Consider the following 19531-nt stretch of genomic DNA (forward strand, 5'->3'; position numbering starts at 1 on the left):
TCAGGTAGGACACTGGTGTTCAGTTTAGACAGGTATGACACTGGTGTTCAGTTTAGACAGGTATGACACTGGTGTCCAGTTTAGACAGGTAGGACATTTGTGTTCAGTTTAGACAGGTAGGACACTGGTGTTCGGTTCAGACAGGTAGGACACTAGTTTTCAGTTTAGACAGGTAGGACACTGGTGTACAGTTTAGACAGGTAGGACACATTGATTGTCTGTGGATGAGTTATACTATGAGTCATTTGAAGATATGATACCAAACCTACATCACATAGAGAGATATCTATATATTTTGATCTCAAAACTCTGGATCCCTACTCCATGTGAGATTAAACACTATGTCCTGTTGAACACATTCAGATGTAGATCACACCAGTGTGTGCTTTAAGGTCTTGAGTTGTGTAGGAAGTAGGTGATTGATTGGTGCACTGGACTCTAGTGACAAGGACCGATGTGTGATGAGTTATGATAAGCCGTTCACTCACACCTGACTTTCACCTGCCCAGGTGTACATGCTGTAGTACATATACCTTAAACAGGTATTTCTTAAATTGTTTTCCCTGGAATAGCTGATTTTGTGTATATTAATATTTACATTGTCACAAGGATACAATTGTTATTCTGTTTGTGTGTATTGTACATACGTGTGGACAGGTACGCAGATCGTTACCTGTACTACCTACTTCACTGATATGGATTATAGTAGTATATACCTATACTTCTCAGGTATAAGACTGTATTTCCTGATCCTCTGATCAGCTGGACACACCTATAGTTTTATTATGAGGAATGTATTTATATTTTGACAAACCCAAGGAAAAAAAGATTGATAAGATTACCCAGGTATACACAAAACATCTGTCTTTTGTTTGATACCTGCTGGAGGACAAGATATATATCTATATACCCAGGTTTCCATTGTTAAGGTAAGTACTGAAATATACATTAGATATTTCCCTGTACATAAACTATGTATATTACAGATTGTTTGTATAGTTTAGTACTTATACAAGAAACAATGTAAAGAAAAGAATTTTACCTGTAGGAGAAAAAAACCTGATATTGATACAATTATACTGTAGACATGGAAAGGATTAGTAATCGATACCTTTAATTTGTATGATAAATATCTAGTAAGGTAATACACAGTATGTAATACAGCAATATTTACATTTGTTATTATGTAGAACATTACCAATGGTTTTTGCCACAACATGTCAAACTGATAACGATTTACAATAGCATTGTGTTATGTAAGTTTACTGGAACAAGGCTCTGGGGTATGAGTTTAAAGCCGATTCTTTTTAATGGCTGAAATAAACATGAAAGGAAGAAAGGAATAACTTTCAGACAAAGAAAAGACAATTGAATAATATAATTTGAACATGAACTATGAAATTATATTTAAAACATTGAGGATTAATATTATTGCCATATTTATCCAACAATAGGCTCATGCTTGGTAATAAGTCCAGTAGAAATCCAAAATATGTTATATCTTTGACCGGTAATAAGCCCACCCCCTACCAGTCAGTAGGGAATTAAGTGTTGGTCCCCTGGGCTTATTTTAGGGGTGAAACAGTACACTTTCAGCACGGTTCGGTATGTATTGAGGTATATTGTTGACAGTTCGTTTTTTTTTCGGTTTGGTTTATTTTAAGATAATATAAACCAAAATACAAATAGATGAATAGCTGTAATCTGTAAAACAAATTTGCCAAGTAGTTGCTGTCACATCTTTTATCGGAAACCAAAATGTTTCTATGCGGAAGATTGCTCGGAAGCCGGGAAATCTCCAAGCAGTAGGGCTATTTTCCCATAAAAATAGCTTTAATGTAAGGCCTCTTTTGATTGGGACTCATCAAATTCGCTTGACCAATCAGAAACCAGCTTTTATATATATCGTCGGTCTACCTTCCGCCGGCGCATAGTGAAATAGACATCCATATAAAAATTTATCGCTCACAAAGCATGTATCATAATTTGCCGTTGCTATACCGTGTACCGAACCGAACCGAAAGAAAAGTATTGCGGTTCAGTTACACCGCGGTAAACTGTTTCACCCCTAGCTTATTGTAGGACAAATATAGTACAAAGTCTTCAATAAAATTTGTCTGTCTGTAGACACATTTTGTCCGGACAACTTCTCCTAAACCGATAGGCCGATTCTAATAAAACCTCATACACATATTAATGATCATGTGTAGATGTGCATGCCACTTTCTTTTTCTCGAAATTATGGTTGCTATGGCAACTGGTCACTATAAACAGGTTTTCCGATAAGAACTATAACTTTAAGTTTGTCCAGACAACTCCTCCTAAACCGAAGGGCCGATTTCAATGAAACTTCACACAAATATAGAGGACCATATGCAGATGTGCATCTCACTTTCTTTTCCTCATAATTATGGTTGCTATGGCAACTGGTCACTATATTACTGGGTTATCTTATTTAGCCTCTAATTAAGAGTTCCAATTCACCATTGACTCGTGCAGATTGCGGGGGTATTAGTCAGCCATCCTGGTAACAGTTCTAGTTAAAATTAGTTTAGAAGATGGTAACCACCACGAGAATGTATAATGCTGTTTATAAAAACTAGATTATGATGCAGTCAAAATCAGAAAAAGGAAAAAAAGAAAAAGAAAATGAAAAAAATATAATATAAATTAAATAGTATTTTTAGCATATGAAAGTATATATAATGCCTTGCTATACATGCAGATTAAAATCAGATATTGTAGATTGAAATCAGATATCATAGATCTACATTTCCTTTGAGTTGACGTCATGATTTTAAATTAATTACTCGCATATCAGTTACTATTACAGATTTACTGAGCTTGGATTATTCCATACTAGAACGGGATATATTACATAAAGCTTATTCAGTGTCGAAGTTTACGCCAGATTAAATTTGACTTTCTCTATCACCTAATCAATAACAGATTTTATTCTAAACCCAATGTACCATCTAGTGAAAGGGAATCAAATTGATTTTTGCTAACGTAAAGTGACGAACATGGCTCAAATAGAATGGCTTCGTGTGAATTTATTTTATAAAAAGTTGTCCATTTCACATGTTGATTGACAGCTGTTGGTGTAATGAAGTGCAGACGTATGGTTTGTCAATAAGATTAATATAAAGTGTGTAACAGCGGGTTACCTTGGTGACGTGTGTCGGAGGCAAGCTGTCAGCATCCAATTTGATATTTTTCCAACTTCAATTAATTCAGTTATGTTTTTTTTTAAGTAAACATGAAAATAAATGAAATGTTGTTATTATCGTGGGCAATGTTTGGTTTTGCATGTCAAAGAGGATAAATGAAAATCTATTATTCATAGTGATCAGGGCTGTAATAAACTGGTTTATGGCAGAATGAAAAGGGAATTTCAGCTCCTGTATTTGGAAGTTCGACCTTTACATAATTTAATGTAAACCTTCATATTTTAGCGGTAATCTAATTTTAGCAATTTTCACGATGGATTCCGCTAAATTATGATTATGCTTCTTGTAGTTTATCTACATTAGTTTCATTGACAAGCATTGTTGGTGAGCTAAATTATCATTCTGCTAATCTGTTTCGACATTTTGGAGTTGCGCTAAAATTTGAGTGTGTTAAATTACGTACGTTTATAGAGAAAGATTTCTCTAGTGTAGTTTTCTGTCATAGATGTCTGTTCTGTTACTCTTGTAAAGAAATCATACTAAGTATACCCGTACCACTGTAATATCATGGAGGATTTGGAATCCATTGAAGATGTTGTCATTAGTGGCAGTAAATACATGTTTCACTGTTTTGAGAAATACATTTTTTACTTCTTGAAGCTTTTTGAGATGGACTGAACGTAAATTTATTAGACTCATGTTCCATTGCTGAAAGGATAATAATTAATCTTTTTCAATGACAGAAAACAGGTTATGATTGAACTGCCTGAAAGAATCTGTATAAAAAACAATATTATTTTGAAGTCATATTGTTAAAAAGCCATACAGTAAAAGTAAACAATTCATTCATATTTTTAACCTTTGAACATGAAATATTTAGAGTTTTAAACGGCATTACTGTTCCCATGGTGATCGTCCTGTAGCTGAGGGAGATATCATTCACAGGAGTTTGAAGACATTCTGGGTGAAATTTGACATCTGAAGATGTGAGAGACTGCGTCTTAATCTAATTTTCATAACATAATAGGACTCTGGCTTTTCATTGATCTGTGATGAAATTAGGCTAGATCTCTCACCATCTTGGAGGACGGAAGTCTACAGCTGGATCAGAACTATTGTTGGTTAACCCTCCACAATGTGGGACTGTCTTGGTACTGTGGCTGCAATGTAAGACGGCATTATACCAGGGTATTTTTGTTCTAATTTAGATTATGTCCTTAAATTTGATTGTTGTATACATGTATATATATATACAATATGTATATGCACCAAGTTTTCTTGATCTTATGTTAAGGTCCCAGTTTCATCAATGTCCCTAAATTAAAGAAAAACTTTAAAATCTTCCATAGGAACGCATTATTGATGTCAAGAAAAAAAAAATTCATTAGTTTATATAATTTCATATGGAAAAAAATAAATTTATAAATTTTCTTAAGCTTATTAGGAACATTAATGAAATTAGGGCCGAGAATGTTATAGGACATTTGATAAGTCATCATGATATTGAAGCAATTTAGATAAAATATATGTGATTTTCAATATTCAGTATATGATGATTAAAAGATATAGACTTTGTCTAGATAAGTAAGTGACTTTAATATCTGTGGATCAGGGAGTAGGCGGTAATGGGGCAGACATGCTAATTAGCTTGTGTAGCAGACAGTTCAGTTAAGTAAGTGTTTAATTATGTAGCTGAAATCCTGTTGGCAGAGCAGTGAGTAAATCTAGATTATTTCTCCTGTTCCCTTGAGCATATATAAACATTTGTATATCAACTTAACATTTCATCTCTGTGAATTATATTACATTATAAATACTTTGTTTATGTGTCTGAAAATTACATAGATTAAAAAATAAAAGGCTATTTTTTCCAGGGATCAAATTATTTCCAGAGCTTTGATGCATGAAGTTAGTTTTCGCATCATTAATTTTTCACTTATTCAGATTTTCAGAAATGATTATTGCTAGCCAGTTAAAACTTGTCAATAACTTGATGTCTTGGGGAAGAATCACTTGAAAGTCACCTTTATGCTGTTAAATCGTCCATTGTGCGATGTAGTTAATTCACAGCAGATTTACCTCTGAGTCAGTGGGAATATTAGTATAATTTGTCTCATATTTGTAACTATTTGAAGCGAAGTATATGAATGTAACCTTTATATATGTAGTTGTAAAGTATTGCAAGCGTCTGCTGGTTTCTACAGAAAAATCAATAAGCATAGATTGCCTCATGGCAGGCCTGCAGAGAGAGAGAGAGAGTGAAAAAACTGTCCTCGAGAGTAATCGACCAATCAGATGTATCGGTGCAAACAGCCGCTGATGAAATTTGTTGCATTCGCTGTAAAAAAACCTCAGGGAGAAACACACACTTGAAGAATTCTTATCGTTTATTTTAAGTGATCATTATTTTGTGTTTTTATTTGTGTTTGGATTTATCCTTGGCCTTTCTATTGTTTGTGGATTCGTCGGTGATCTAATTGTGTTAGTGACCGTATCGCTACGGAACCAAGTCTTATTAATTGAACGAGTGGGCAGCTACAGTCATATGATTACAACGGACAAACTTCATTAAGGATTGGCGTGAAGTTTTCATTTTCATGGATTACTGATGAAAAACATTTCCAGTAATTGTGTTGGTTATTGTAAGTATGGAATAAATGTCGTCTTTTACGAACGTAAAAGTGTGTCATGTAAAATATTCTTGGAATGGCCATTTTAAGCTGATTTAAGTTCATATTAATATAGCTTTATTAATATTGGTTTAATTTTTGTGACATTTTTGTTTTCCTTTTTTTGGTATATAGCAACATTGTTACCGTATATTATGTTAAGAGAATTTCATTTCTTTTAAATCTATGTAGGCTTAAATATGGTTATTCATCTTAATTATTATGAATGTAAGATCAGGTAATATTTCATTGTATTTTTGTTTTTACTTGAGAATTAATGAACCGAGACTTTAAAAAGAACACCTTATGTACATGTAGATGTATATATATGTATAGTTTTCTCTAGTAGATCCAGATAAACCATTAGTCATGTCATACTTGGGTGGTCCATCAAAAACGAGACAGTAATGGTCCAAATAAGTCACTGTATGTGTGGCGACTTTCAAATGATTGTCAATATGACAAGATATGTGGGATAAAATGCTCTGGTCATCTTGACAAGAGTGACCGGTGTTACGAATCTGAGTGGTACAGTAGAGATGGTCCAGTGTATAGTGAAACACAAAATGATGTGTATCTATATTTCATTTGGCCTGGACTGTTTATCATTTATTCTCGTAGTTGTATTCCTGTTTAAAATGTACTACTATTGATCTATATAGGGCGATAACATTGCATATCTATACGAGACAGACTGGCCTCACGGAGTAATGTACCCCCGAAGGCATTTATATCTACATATATAGCCATATGTACGTGATGATCAGCTCTTATGTCCAAGTACATACTTCTATTGATGATATATAGGGCCTCAGGCATTCTAGTTTGTCGCCATGTTTTCATTTGTTAAAATACACATCTGATGTGCAACATGAAGCTTTTACGATTTTGTTGATAAATGGGCGTGTTGAATGTTTAAACAGTAATTCCATATATGGAACGTTTATAGAATCTATAGGTAGATACGCGTTGGTTATGCTCCATTTAGAATGCGTCTATTTTCTTTATTCAGTAGACCTCACTTATCATGCTTTAGAGCTTTTCCTACTCGATGATATACAGTTTGGTACGTACCAGGTGTAAAGCATGTTTCGGTCGTCGTGGTGATAGGATATTTATATCACTTTTCGTACACAGCCTTCACATTTAAGGTATGTTGTGTTTTTATTTAGATTTTTTTTTCTGCTTTTAAAGAAGGTTTTTAGGGCACCATATAGTGGTTTGTTGTTATTTAATCAGGCTGTGTGTAATGCCACGTCAGTTAGGTCGTATAAGCGTGGTGATCGTGTGTGTGTGTTACGTTGGTACTTAAAAGTTTTATCTTGTCGTAAGTCTTCGGTCATGGACTGTTGATTGTTATTCAGTAGTTAATCACCCTGTTTCATCAGGAGTATCAAAAGTTGTCTTAATGTAAAACTACATATCAGAAATGTCAAGTAGTAGTTTTGTCAGTAAACTGAAGTTTTATTTGTACAGTGTTTTTTGTCAGTGTGAAATGTTTGTGTTTATGTTTAAATATTTGAAGTGGCATTTAAAACAGTTATATTTAAATCCCAGATATTTATATAGCTGATCAAACCTGAAATGGAGTCATTTAAAAAAAAATGTTTGGTGCAATCTGATGATTTCATATCAAGATTTCGACTTTTTATGTTAATTATATATAACACTTTATATCTGAAGTAGGTAAATTAAGAAAATTAAATTTGTAATGAAGTAAGTTCGAAAATAGAAAGGTATATCATAACAGAAAAGTTATTTTTAGGAGTGCCTTTATACCTTGGTCTGGTTTCATCAATCTGATGTAAGAAAAGCATTGTTTTACTGTGATTACTATTTCTGGACTTGAGTAACAGGAGTATATGTAGTGTATTACTGTAGACTATCACCGTGGTGACCGTTTGTATTTATTATGATGAAACCTTCTGTTTGGAGATAAGCTGGGCAGATTATTGAAATGATACCTGGAGTACTGTTCCATATATAGTGATTGTATTTCCTGGTCCCAGGTTCATCAATATTCCTTAACTTAAGGGGGTTGGAGCTAGTGAGGCTAAAAAATTCCTGACATTCAATTTTTCTGAAATTTTGGTTATTTGCTCAGGAGATAATTATGTATCACTGCCTAAATGAAGAAAAACTTTGTGTGGTTGAATTTTTTTTAAGACCCCCCTTTAGACCCCCTATAATTATACACCTCTGGTCCTCTTTGTGGACAAAACCCAAATGCACCTAATGCATTTAAAACAGCAACAAGTTCAATGTTTTTACTTTTGAATATAAAATGAATGCTTCTGTATCTTGATTAATGTCTAGTGAATGTATATATCACATTTTATTATGTATTGGATGCTTATTATAATAATAATAGCATGTGAAGCCGCAGATTTCATTATCATGATTCTATTTTATATGGTCATTTTTATGATTATTTCTGATTTCAAAAATTTTTGTAAAATAATTGTGTCATTTAATTTTCTCAAAAAACTAACAGGATATGTCATCAATTTTACTGCATAGCCATGATTTTTTACGGAAACTTTCTATGGTCAGTTTTTGAAATATGTGACATTTTCTTACCCCACCCCCCTAAATACTTCGCTCCAATTTGGGTACATCTGTCTATTCTATGACGTCATATACTGGAAACATCAGTACACAGGGATCATTTTGGTTTATCAAATTGATGGGCCATTAAATTTAGCTGATTTTCAAGAAAACTAATATCATGTGTGGGTCATTACATAAGAAAATTTAAAGATTTTTCCTAATCATGTGGGCCATTCAGTAGATTTGATGGCCAATGGCCCCATATGGCCCCCTCCAAAATGAACCCCGAGTACATAATTTAAATGTTTCAGTATAGTACAGTTGTTGCGGCAGTAGCGGATCACTTTGCATACAATCGCTGCACACGATTTTACGTGTTGTTTTTTTGACAGGTATTGTATATCTCCAGAAAGCAAATTTAATTACCTTTCTTGTGATACCAAAAGATCTGAATAGAATTGAACATACGAAATGAAACAAGCAAAACAAGACCTACCGAATTGTCGGCTATAGCGGATCAGTACGTCTATAACGGATCACGTCCCCTTGCGGGCCCCTGGTGACGAGTGAAGTTTGCTGATGTCTCAAAATGCAATTTTCGGATGCCAATAGACCCCCGTCTAATATTAAATCGAAGCTTTTGTTCTGAATATACTAAACAGTAGGTACATAACAACTCAAAAAGATGGCTCTTTACAACTAACAACTTTAACGTCATTTCCCAGGACGATTTAGCGTTATTCAACTTTATGTCGACGACGTCACCGATGTTAATGTTAGATATATTTTATGAGGAATACCATTTTATAACTAGTAGATCTATCTTTACGATATCGGTAATGTGTATTCCATCTCAACAAGTCAAAATTGTAAGCAGGAAACACTGATTTTATCTTTTATCTAAATTAAATACATGGGAATTGAGTGTCATCCGTGGAAAAAATACCGAGCCGTACATGACGGATAGTCTAGTCGTTAGACTGTTCTATTATCAATTTTCTTACATTTTCCTGTTTAACTCTGCGAATGAAAACAAAGTGATATAATAATTACAAATCGGCATAGAGTTTCTTTCACATTTTAGAATAGAAATTAAAATTTAGTTCACATGAAACTAAGAATTTTATAGGCCTGTTTTTTTTTACTCGAACATGTTTATGGTTTGAAATAACCTATAATATGTTTAAGCTATTAAACATAAACATGTTCAAGGGTTTTAAAAAACGCATTGGTTGAACAAAATGGTGTTAAAACAACAACTTCACTAGCTACAATATTTACATATATAAATTTCTGTAGCTAATATCAAGAGATATTGAATGTTTAAGATTTTTAAAAATTAGCAATGAAATCATTAAGTAAGAATATTTTAGAGAGCATTTAGTGACTTCACATTTCGGGCAACATGCTTATATTTATCTATTTTTGGAAAATTAAGTAGCGGAAAAGTATGTAAAAAATATCAGGTGAATGAGCTAACAATTGTCTAGTCTACTAGTGTATGGAATTTCAAGAAAATACATTTAAAAACGAAGTGATAAAAATTAATTGAAATTTTTTCAAAATGCATTAAATATAAAGTGAAAATATGACGTGACCGAATACTTTTGGCACATTACTGTAACTTGAACATATACTGTCTGAAAAATGAGATTTACAAAGAGAACAACAGCATTTTTCAGAAATGTTTTAATATAATGAAATCATGCTGAAGTGATACTCCATATCAACTTCATTTAAATGCTCTGTTACTGTCATCGTTGCAAACAAACCCTGGAGAACATGAAGGTCCTATCAGACCAAACGGTTATTATGAAGAAATCAACAATCTTTAGTCTTTGTCCGACTTTCAGTCTCACTTTCGTTTAGAGAAATCAACATTTGAAAGTCTCCTCCCTCGCCTGTCAGCTCTACAGCTTGCAGCAGCACTTGCTCCACCATCTTGAATCGATCTCAAACATGCTTTTAATCGCGGTTGAGGAACTCTTTAACCATTTAACTGAGTGGTTAAAACCAAGCCATAAAAAACGCTTAACCATAAAAGTGTTTTAAACCTTAAAACATGTTGGAGTATAAAAAACAGCCCTTATATATTTTCATTCCAGTTTGAATTCTATACCTTTAATTTTTTTTATTGCTGTTAATTTTCATCAGAGACAGTATTGTTATATAGGCCTCTCTTTTCAATGAACTACTACAGTATCTTTAAAATAAAAAAATAATAAAGAGCAAAACATGTTGAATTGAAATATCCACCGAATACATTTGTATAATGTATTGTTTTCGACACTAGTGAGAGGAATAATTTATAAACTAAACTTAGGCATTGTAGATATTTTCATTTATTCTTTAATACAGAGCTGCATACACTCTTCTGTCATCTCTGGAAAAAAAAATGTTGCATGTTTTAATGTTATGGACTTTGGCACAGGTTTTTATTGATTAGTCCATTTAACCTAGTCAGTTTCATTTGGATTTTTAGCGAACATGGGTATCTAACGTTTAAAAAACCTAATTATAATAGTTTTTCTTCGTTTAAACTTTAAAAATTTAACACGACTCCCTGAACAATTATTGCACTGACTGAAACAATTTTGAGACGACCCCTGGATCAGCTGCGTCACAGCTCTACGTCACCTCAGACTGACTTGGTTCAGTGTGACAGTGACTGCTAATGGGGCATGGCGATTGATGGTACTTTATTAGTATTGGTCTACATAGAGTGTAGTGTAATTAGCTTGGATGAACACCACTTGGAATTTCTTATCCAGCATGCAATATTGGACCGCTAACACAGTAATCGGCGAGTGATAACATTGCAAATGACTGTATCCGTGAGAGCGTCTGCTCTGTCAGCAGAACGACATGATGAAGCTGATACAATAAGTACCTATACCAAGTTATGCATCTGATTTTGTGCAAGTGAATTAATAATTAATTCAACGACCATTTGGTATTGTAATTGACAGACTGGACGATTCAAGGAAGGCTACGGTAGACTCTTCTCATTCGAAAATGGCCTATGTTTACAAACTATTTTTAGTGTCAACACATGGCATCAGCTAGGGGCGACATGAGGGGAAATGAGTACACAGTAAAATTATTACTTGATCAATTGTACTGCTCCTCTTCTTAAGTTGTTTATCTGATAATGGTGACCATTCGAAATTCGAAATAGCGAATGCACGTGTACGAGTAGTATGCGAATACATACGCGTGCGCGAATAAAACAGTGACCGCTATAGCCGATGATCCGCTACTGCCGTAACAACTGTTATAGGGTATAAAGAGGGGGGAGGTTAACCGCAACAAGGACAAGTGTCACCAGGTAAGTGGGTTACTTATAATTTATTTGTCGACTAGTTTCGCCTCTATATGCGAGGCTTCAGGTCCTGATGAAGCCTCGCATATAGAGGCGAAACTAGTCGACAAATAAATTATAAGTAACCCACTTACCTGGTGACACTTGTCCTTGTTGCGGTTAACCTCCCCCCTCTTTATATTTATATACTCTGTTAATCGCCCTGCATACCTTGTGTATCCAAGTTCAAGTGAAGCACCCCGCTGAAGGACCCACCCACCTGAACTGACGTTGGCTCTACCTTCCTTATTTAACTGTTATTGGGTGTTATGAAAAAGCCAACAACATCATTCAAATATAATTCAGTTATTTAATGAATAAACTTAAAATAGCATCAATAATTGAGATTACTTTAAAATGCGCCCCCCTTTTAGATCTTCGGGAAGTCTTACCCCCATGGCCAACAGCAAACAGACCTCTATCCTTGCGGGAAGAATCCATGTTGTCGTCTGCATCTGACAGCTGCATCATCCGGATGACAGCTGTATGTTATTGTCTACGTTATAAATACGCTTGACATCGAAGCGAATTTAAGCGTTTAGATGACCCCACAAAAGAAATAATCTAGAGGAGTTCCGAATGTAAAGAGTTATCGTTCCTGATTCTCGGATACTAGCTACAACGTCCTTAAGGGAAACTCCTTATTTTATATTTTCCCATAGCAAAGCATTACAGAATATTTCTTTCCTATGGAAAATTTGAGGCTTAAAGGAGCTTCCTAAGTTAAGGAATGTTGATGAGTCCCCGGGCCAGGCCAGTTTGGTTTTTGGTTTATGAGTTGTTTTCGTTGCGCTTTTATGCAGTGCCTTGTTTCAACATGTACATACTTAGTTGATAAGGTGGTGAATATTTGTAGTTTATAAGGTGGTGAATATTTGTTCCAGGAACTTAACACATTTGATAGCTATGAACTGGCCTACATTATTTAGTGTGGGAAGGGTTCAGAATAGAGGACAACTTTAGTGCCAGTCACTTGGTCACATCGGACATGTTGTTCCCATACATTTTCCAGACCTACATAGGACTAAGGATTTATGACGATGATAAAACATAGATTGTCCTCGGTGGTCATTTCTGGTTCTCATGGTCAGATCATACCTAGTGGATATTCCTCCATCTAGTGGTCAAGTGATGGATTGATTTACTGGTCATCAGAAGATGATCTACATATAAGTTGGACATGACAGTTCCTGATCAGGACGTATGGGTAGAATTGAATTATTTATGACTTGTGGTCACTAGAGAGTCTATAAATAATATCAAAGTGTCACAGGTTTATGTTTGGTATTGGTACAATTAGTATGACAGTCAATATGTACCACATTGTGTACAGTATACACACAGTGTATAACATATGTATCATGTATATGTAAACAGTCTAAAACAGATCAGTGTAGGAGGTAATAAATGGTTATATTTGGCCTATGATTTCAGTATTTATAGTAATATGGTATAAGAGATATTTTGGTATATACAGTATCTACCTAATAAGTGCGCTATGCACTTACAAAAACACAAAAGAAGTGTGAGTTAAGTAAAGCAATGTAAAGGGAAAGTTTCCATTTGAAATCTGGATGTGAATTCTTTTTTTTTTTCATTACCATTAATATGTAATGAAAACATCTTTGGTTAAAAGAGTGAAGATTATGCTAACAGATCAGTGAGAAAGAACTTTTAATATGTTCCAATTAGCACATCCATCCTATTTTCCTGAAAAAGAAGGTGAGGGTGTCTTATTAGGTCAGATATATGGTATATAGGGTTGTCTGAGGATGTGGGATATTTTAGTATGTATAGTTAGCTTCAAAGGATTCCTTTAATTAGAAAACGATTCTAAATTAGGGTTTGCACTGGGTATCTTATAAATAGAGTCCTTTCCAGAAACAATGGGGTCCATCTGTATAATTTGAATGGATTTCCAGAAAAAAAGTGGCATTCTTGCTTATATTATATGGGGCGCCGTTTTACTATTTATTCCCATTTGGTGATATCACCTATTCAATCAGTGATATCACCTATTCAATCAGTGGTTTTTCAAATAAGTGATATCACCTATTCGAATAGGTGATATCACTTAATGAAACGAATTGGTGATATCACTTATTCGAATAGGTGATATCACTCATTCGAATAGGTGATATCACCCATTCGAAAAGGTGATATCACTTATAAAATTCTTAAGTGATATCACCTATTCGAATGAGTGATATCACTTATACGAATAGGTGATATCACTTATGAAATTTTATAAGTGATATCGCCTATTCGAATAGGTGATATCACTTATTTGAAAAATGAATTGGTGATATCACTCATTTGAATAGGTGATATCACTCATTTGAATAGGTGATATCACTTATTAGAATAGGTGATATCACTCATTTGAATAGGTGATATCACTCATTTGAATAGGTGATATCACTAATTAGAATAGGTGATATCACTTATAAAATTGTATACGTGATATCACCTATTCGTTTCATTAAGTGATATCACCTATTCGAATGAGTGATATCACCTATTCGTTTCAATAAGTGATATCACCTATTCGAATGAGTGATATCACCTATTCGAATGGTTGATATCACTTAATGAAACGAATAGGTGATATCACTCATTCGAATAGGTGATATCACCTATTTGTTTCATTAAGTGATATCGCCTATTCGAATAGGTGATATCACTTATTTGAAAAATGAATTGGTGATATCACCTATTCGAATAGGTGATATCACTCATTCGAATAGGTGATATCACTCATTTGAATAGGTGATATCACTTATTAGAATAGATGATATCACTTATAAAATTGTATACGTGATATCACTTATTCGAATTGGTGATATCACCTATTCGTTTCAATAAGTGATATCACCTATTCAAATGAGTGATATCACCTATTCGAATGGTTGATATCACTTAATGAAACGAATAGGTGATATCACTTATTCGAATAGGTGATATCACTCATTCGAATAGGTGATATCACTTTAAAAAGTTCTTAAGTGATATCACCTATTCGAAAAGGTGATATCCCTCATTTGAATAGGTGATATCACCAAATGGGAATAAATAGTAAAACGGCGCCCCATAATATTATTAGGTTTGATATGGGAAGGACTTCAATTCAAACTATGTATCCACGAAATGTTTACTGAATTTGGTAAAGTTGAAAAAATGGAGATTTTCAAGCTATGTCCCTTTAACCATCTTTCACTTAAGCTTCTTCAAGGATTCTGTTTTTGGAACAAATTAAAATCGGCTTAATTGGTGAATTCTCTGATGCTGTCCTTCATACATTACCCAGCAGAATTTGTAATGAACACAAGTAAAACTGTTGATCCTCTCTCTCTCTAAAGTGCTGTGCCATTACGACCACTTAAAACTTTTGACATTATCCATCAATATTATCCCCCAGATCTAAGGTCGCAAGATTGGAAAATAAAACCCAATCCCGCTGATCCGAGGTTTATCTTCGCATCTCATCGCGATCGCTTTCATTGGTGATGTTTCTATTTTAAATTTGAGGGAAATATAGGGTTCCATGCGGATAGATTAAGATTTACCTACCAGGTCGGAGGGGATTGTGCTACTTACTGCTCGCATTTCATGCCATTGTGTGGCTGTGTTAGCTGAGATGGGAAATATTTGGAGGGATTTAAATAAACATTGCATTGTCACTTTATATTTTACACTTGAATAGATTTTCAAAATCCACCAAAGGATTTGTTGGCACAACAGAAAAGTACAATCAAAGAGCTTAAAAGAGAAATAGATACATTTTGTATTTGTCTTCTAAACATTTTTCTGAATGAAAAGGGTTAAAAGAGAAATATATATTTGTCTTCTTAACATTTTTCTGATAGAAAAGAAACTGATTAAGGTAAATGGAAGCAAAAAAATAAGTTGTACATTTTAGAACAGATATTGATTGGAAGATGTATTTATAGCACGCTGCCGAAAGGTCTGCGTACACTGAAGCATGTCTTCATTGCCAGCCTGATGCCGTGTTATCGGTACAAATTGCCTACTCAGTAATTTGCATGTTTGACAAAGTTTAGAGAATTGTTTGTGATGACATTGGGGTAGGAATCACTACCTATCCATCAGAGAGAAAATTTCATCAGGGAATAGATATCGTGTGTAAACACCATCCATAGAAGCATAGTACACTCTGTACGATTGTACCGAGATGAACTGTGCCAATCACGATTTTGTCATTGTATACTGTGATTTTATATCCTTTCAGAGAGTCGTAAATGGGATAAAACCGGTCGACAAGCTATATTGAACTGGTTGAACAGTTTCATTTCTTTTGCCGCTATAATAAGCAAGGTTATCAAAAAAAATAATGTTTATACCATTTGATGGCGTCACTGTTGAGATATTTTGTGATGTGCTATCAGCCATGGAGAACAGTTTGTCTACTCCTCAATTTAGATTAGTATCAATACAAATAGTGATAAATTTTTAATTTAACTGTTTACTCGGTTTGGTATTTTTAGTCTGTGATGCTGTTGCAGTAAGTAATTAATTTGACTTTTTGTCTTGTTTGGTACTTGTTCACTAGGGAATGGTGTTGTAATAGATTTTCAATTTTACCTACGTATGCTAAAGTACTGCATCAACATCTCTGTAGAGTAGTATAAAAACTATGGATGGTTGGGTGGCACAGGGGTAACACACTCGCCTTTCACCAAGGTGGCCGGGGTTCTTTTCCCTGATCTGACATGAAAAGATACGGAGGTCACTTACCCAACCTGTGGATTTTTCCTAGCTTCTTCCGTTTTCTCCCACAGAAATGAACAGCTAACTTCAAGGCAAACAATATTAGTCGATATCAGAAATTGATAAAACTTTGCAATTGTTGTAAAATAAATAAAGTTTACTATGTACATGTATTCAATTATGCTACATGTACAAACTATAAATCTCAGCTTTCGTTTTAATATATCAATTTTTGTTTGAACATATACATTGAACTTTCTATTTTGTACCAAATATGGAAATGTTGGTTTGTCAATTTCTGTCTTGCATATTTACATGAATTTGCTGGTACTTAAACCGTAAAATCGCCGACTAAATCCCCACGGAATATTCTATCTCATTTGAAAGTCTCTTTCATCTCAATAAAAGCATTAACCATGAAGCATACACACTTGATTAGACCAATATGGCATGCCCCGTTGAATACGATTACATTTTTCACACAATTTCAATGTTTGCGAGCCTAACTTTAAGGACATTGGTGACCATTAGAACACTAGGCCTATCTTTGACAGCCCTACAGGCACAGGGAGGTGGGCAGGGCTCTGTTAATAGCACATCATAGGCCAATAAAAAGGTCAGTTTATATATAAACCGTTAAATGTCCAAGTAACTGGACAGCAGTATAGCCTGTGGACAAACCAAACTGGACCAAGTCCATACTCGGCCAGTGGAGAGTGAGTGGTTAAAGGGATATGTAGGTAATTCTGGAATATACAGGACATCGATCAGTGATTTTGGCAGAATTGACAGAAATATTTGGATTGTGTTATATCAAACTGCATGATCGACTGTATATCAAAGATAAGTGTATCAGTCGGTCACACATGTACTAATATTGGTACTCGCACCTGTACGTATCTGTTAGTCACACCTGAATGTAGCCGTTCATCTCACCTGTGTGACATATCTGCTGAATCAAAACTAGGTATACACCAGGATGTTTGGACAGTCAAGTGTGTACATCAAAGCAGAGGGCCAGTTCTACGAGTCATGGTGTTGACTGATTTTGAAAGGATTTACTAAAATATTGATATTAACCTGGATCTGCTGAAGTACTCTGGTAAGTATATGTTAATATTAGACAAGATATGAAGTACATAAGTACAATGTAGGTAACAGTTATTATTGATCCAGGTGTCAAGATCTCAGGTGTGCTCAAATAAATGTTAACTTTAAGGAAAATATTTTCCGTGATATACCCATAATATTTTCCGTAATATACCCATGGGTGAAATTGGAAGACCTGAAAGTCAATATTTGATTACTCATTATAAGTAAGGTTTGGAGAAATTTTATCAATGATTGCAGAAATCTTATCGGGATCAATTTGCAATAATTATGAACAGTTCTTGTTATTAAATAATTAGACCAATTTTAAAGTTCCTTCAAGTAGTTTTACTAACCAGGATAATATGGTTGGAGCATCGTTTTGATAAGACTTATGGAATTTAATGTGTTAATGAACCTTACGATATTTCTGTAATTTTCATTTTTTCTAGTGTTAAATGAACAGGTCAGAATACATATACGGTGAATATATCTGTACGGACGTCACACTGACACTAATTGGAGGTTTACGATTTCCCTACAGATTTTTCAGTATTCAGTTGCGACCAGTATTGTTAGGTCAGCTACATCCCATCTGTTTCCGATTGATAAAGACGTATATTGACATCAATCAATAAAAAGAGCTATGTTAGATCTGGACTGATTTAGGAGATTGATTCCTGGGAATGAGTCCATGTTTTGTTACCGTAGAGATGACCATTGTTGACTAGGTAACCAGATTCATATACATCCTTTCTAATTTCTCTAGGTTTTTAATTCCCTTCGCTGGCTTCTGATTGGACAGGAAATTATCCCCATCTGAACAATGTATTATGTTTGATGATCCTGTGGTGTGGCGTGGCGTTGTACCAGAGCCAGTGTTTAATTATAGTCTGTAACATTGTCAACAGGTGATAATCTGATAATACGCTTGATCACATGGAGATATCACTGTCCAATCAAAGCCATTGTCACTTTCATTGATACCCTGCGGTCAGCTACCTTCGTAATGAATTTATATAGTTTAGGAATCAATCGCACATGAGGTCATGACCTCTGATTTTACAGCTGATAGAAATACGGTCTATTTCATTTCAAATTTGTTATATTTTATTAAATGTTTAAATTAATAGATTAAATACACTGATGAATGATCAATTTCACCCCAGTTGAAACAGCGCTTAAGGAATTTAAGCTTCAAAGTTTGCTCAGAACTCATATAAGATACAAGGGTTTTGTGATCAAATTTCTGAAGTAAATTTATGGAATCTTACCATTTCTGCTTTAAATGTTGCATTTAAGTGGAGCTTTTTATCTATTAACTATGAAGTGTCTATAATTTTAGAATGGAATTCATTTCAGGTTTTGCTCGTAATTGATCATGATATTAGAGACAAATTCAGTAGCAAAGTGACAAGGGAAATGTTATAAGCCTTTCCACAAACGTTTATCTGACCTTGAATTAGAATTACATTCATACTGCCTTGCTTTCGAACGAGAAATATTTAGTTAAATATATAATTCACTATGTTGATATAAGAAGAAAAATGTTTCATTTCAAAACCTTTGAACCATTTCAACTCTATAAAGTGGCTTGAATGATTCTTGAAGGTAGGATTGGTGTATATTAAGTACCAAGCTAAATTACTTGCGAATATTTTTACTGATGGAAAACCTATCAGGTTGAAATTATCTGAACCAGACCTTTTCATTTCCCATTCATCAATAAACCTTGAGTCATTAGACTTTTTAGACGGACATTAAAAGGTCAATCTGTTTCTGTCACATTCCTTCAAAAATACATACATTATAGTGTTTGGTCTGTAAAGGAAAACTTGTATACAGTTTGACAAAACGTTGACATTATGGAGAAATTGGTTTAAGTGTAGGCGAGGCTGTCTTAGCAGAAATCCACTTATCAAGCAAGGGCATTTATAGTGGAATATATCTGGATCACACAGTCT

General features: G+C 34.3%; 1 protein-coding gene across 2 annotated transcripts in view; it reads left to right on the plus strand.

Annotated features, from left to right (window-relative positions):
- LOC117323518 overlaps window positions 1-19531 on the plus strand; it is a 101890-nt gene that overhangs the window by 43368 nt on the left and 38991 nt on the right. The window lies entirely within an intron of this gene.

The sequence above is a fragment of the Pecten maximus genome, chromosome 3, assembly GCF_902652985.1.
Source record: "Pecten maximus chromosome 3, xPecMax1.1, whole genome shotgun sequence".
NCBI lineage: Eukaryota > Metazoa > Mollusca > Bivalvia > Pectinida > Pectinidae > Pecten > Pecten maximus.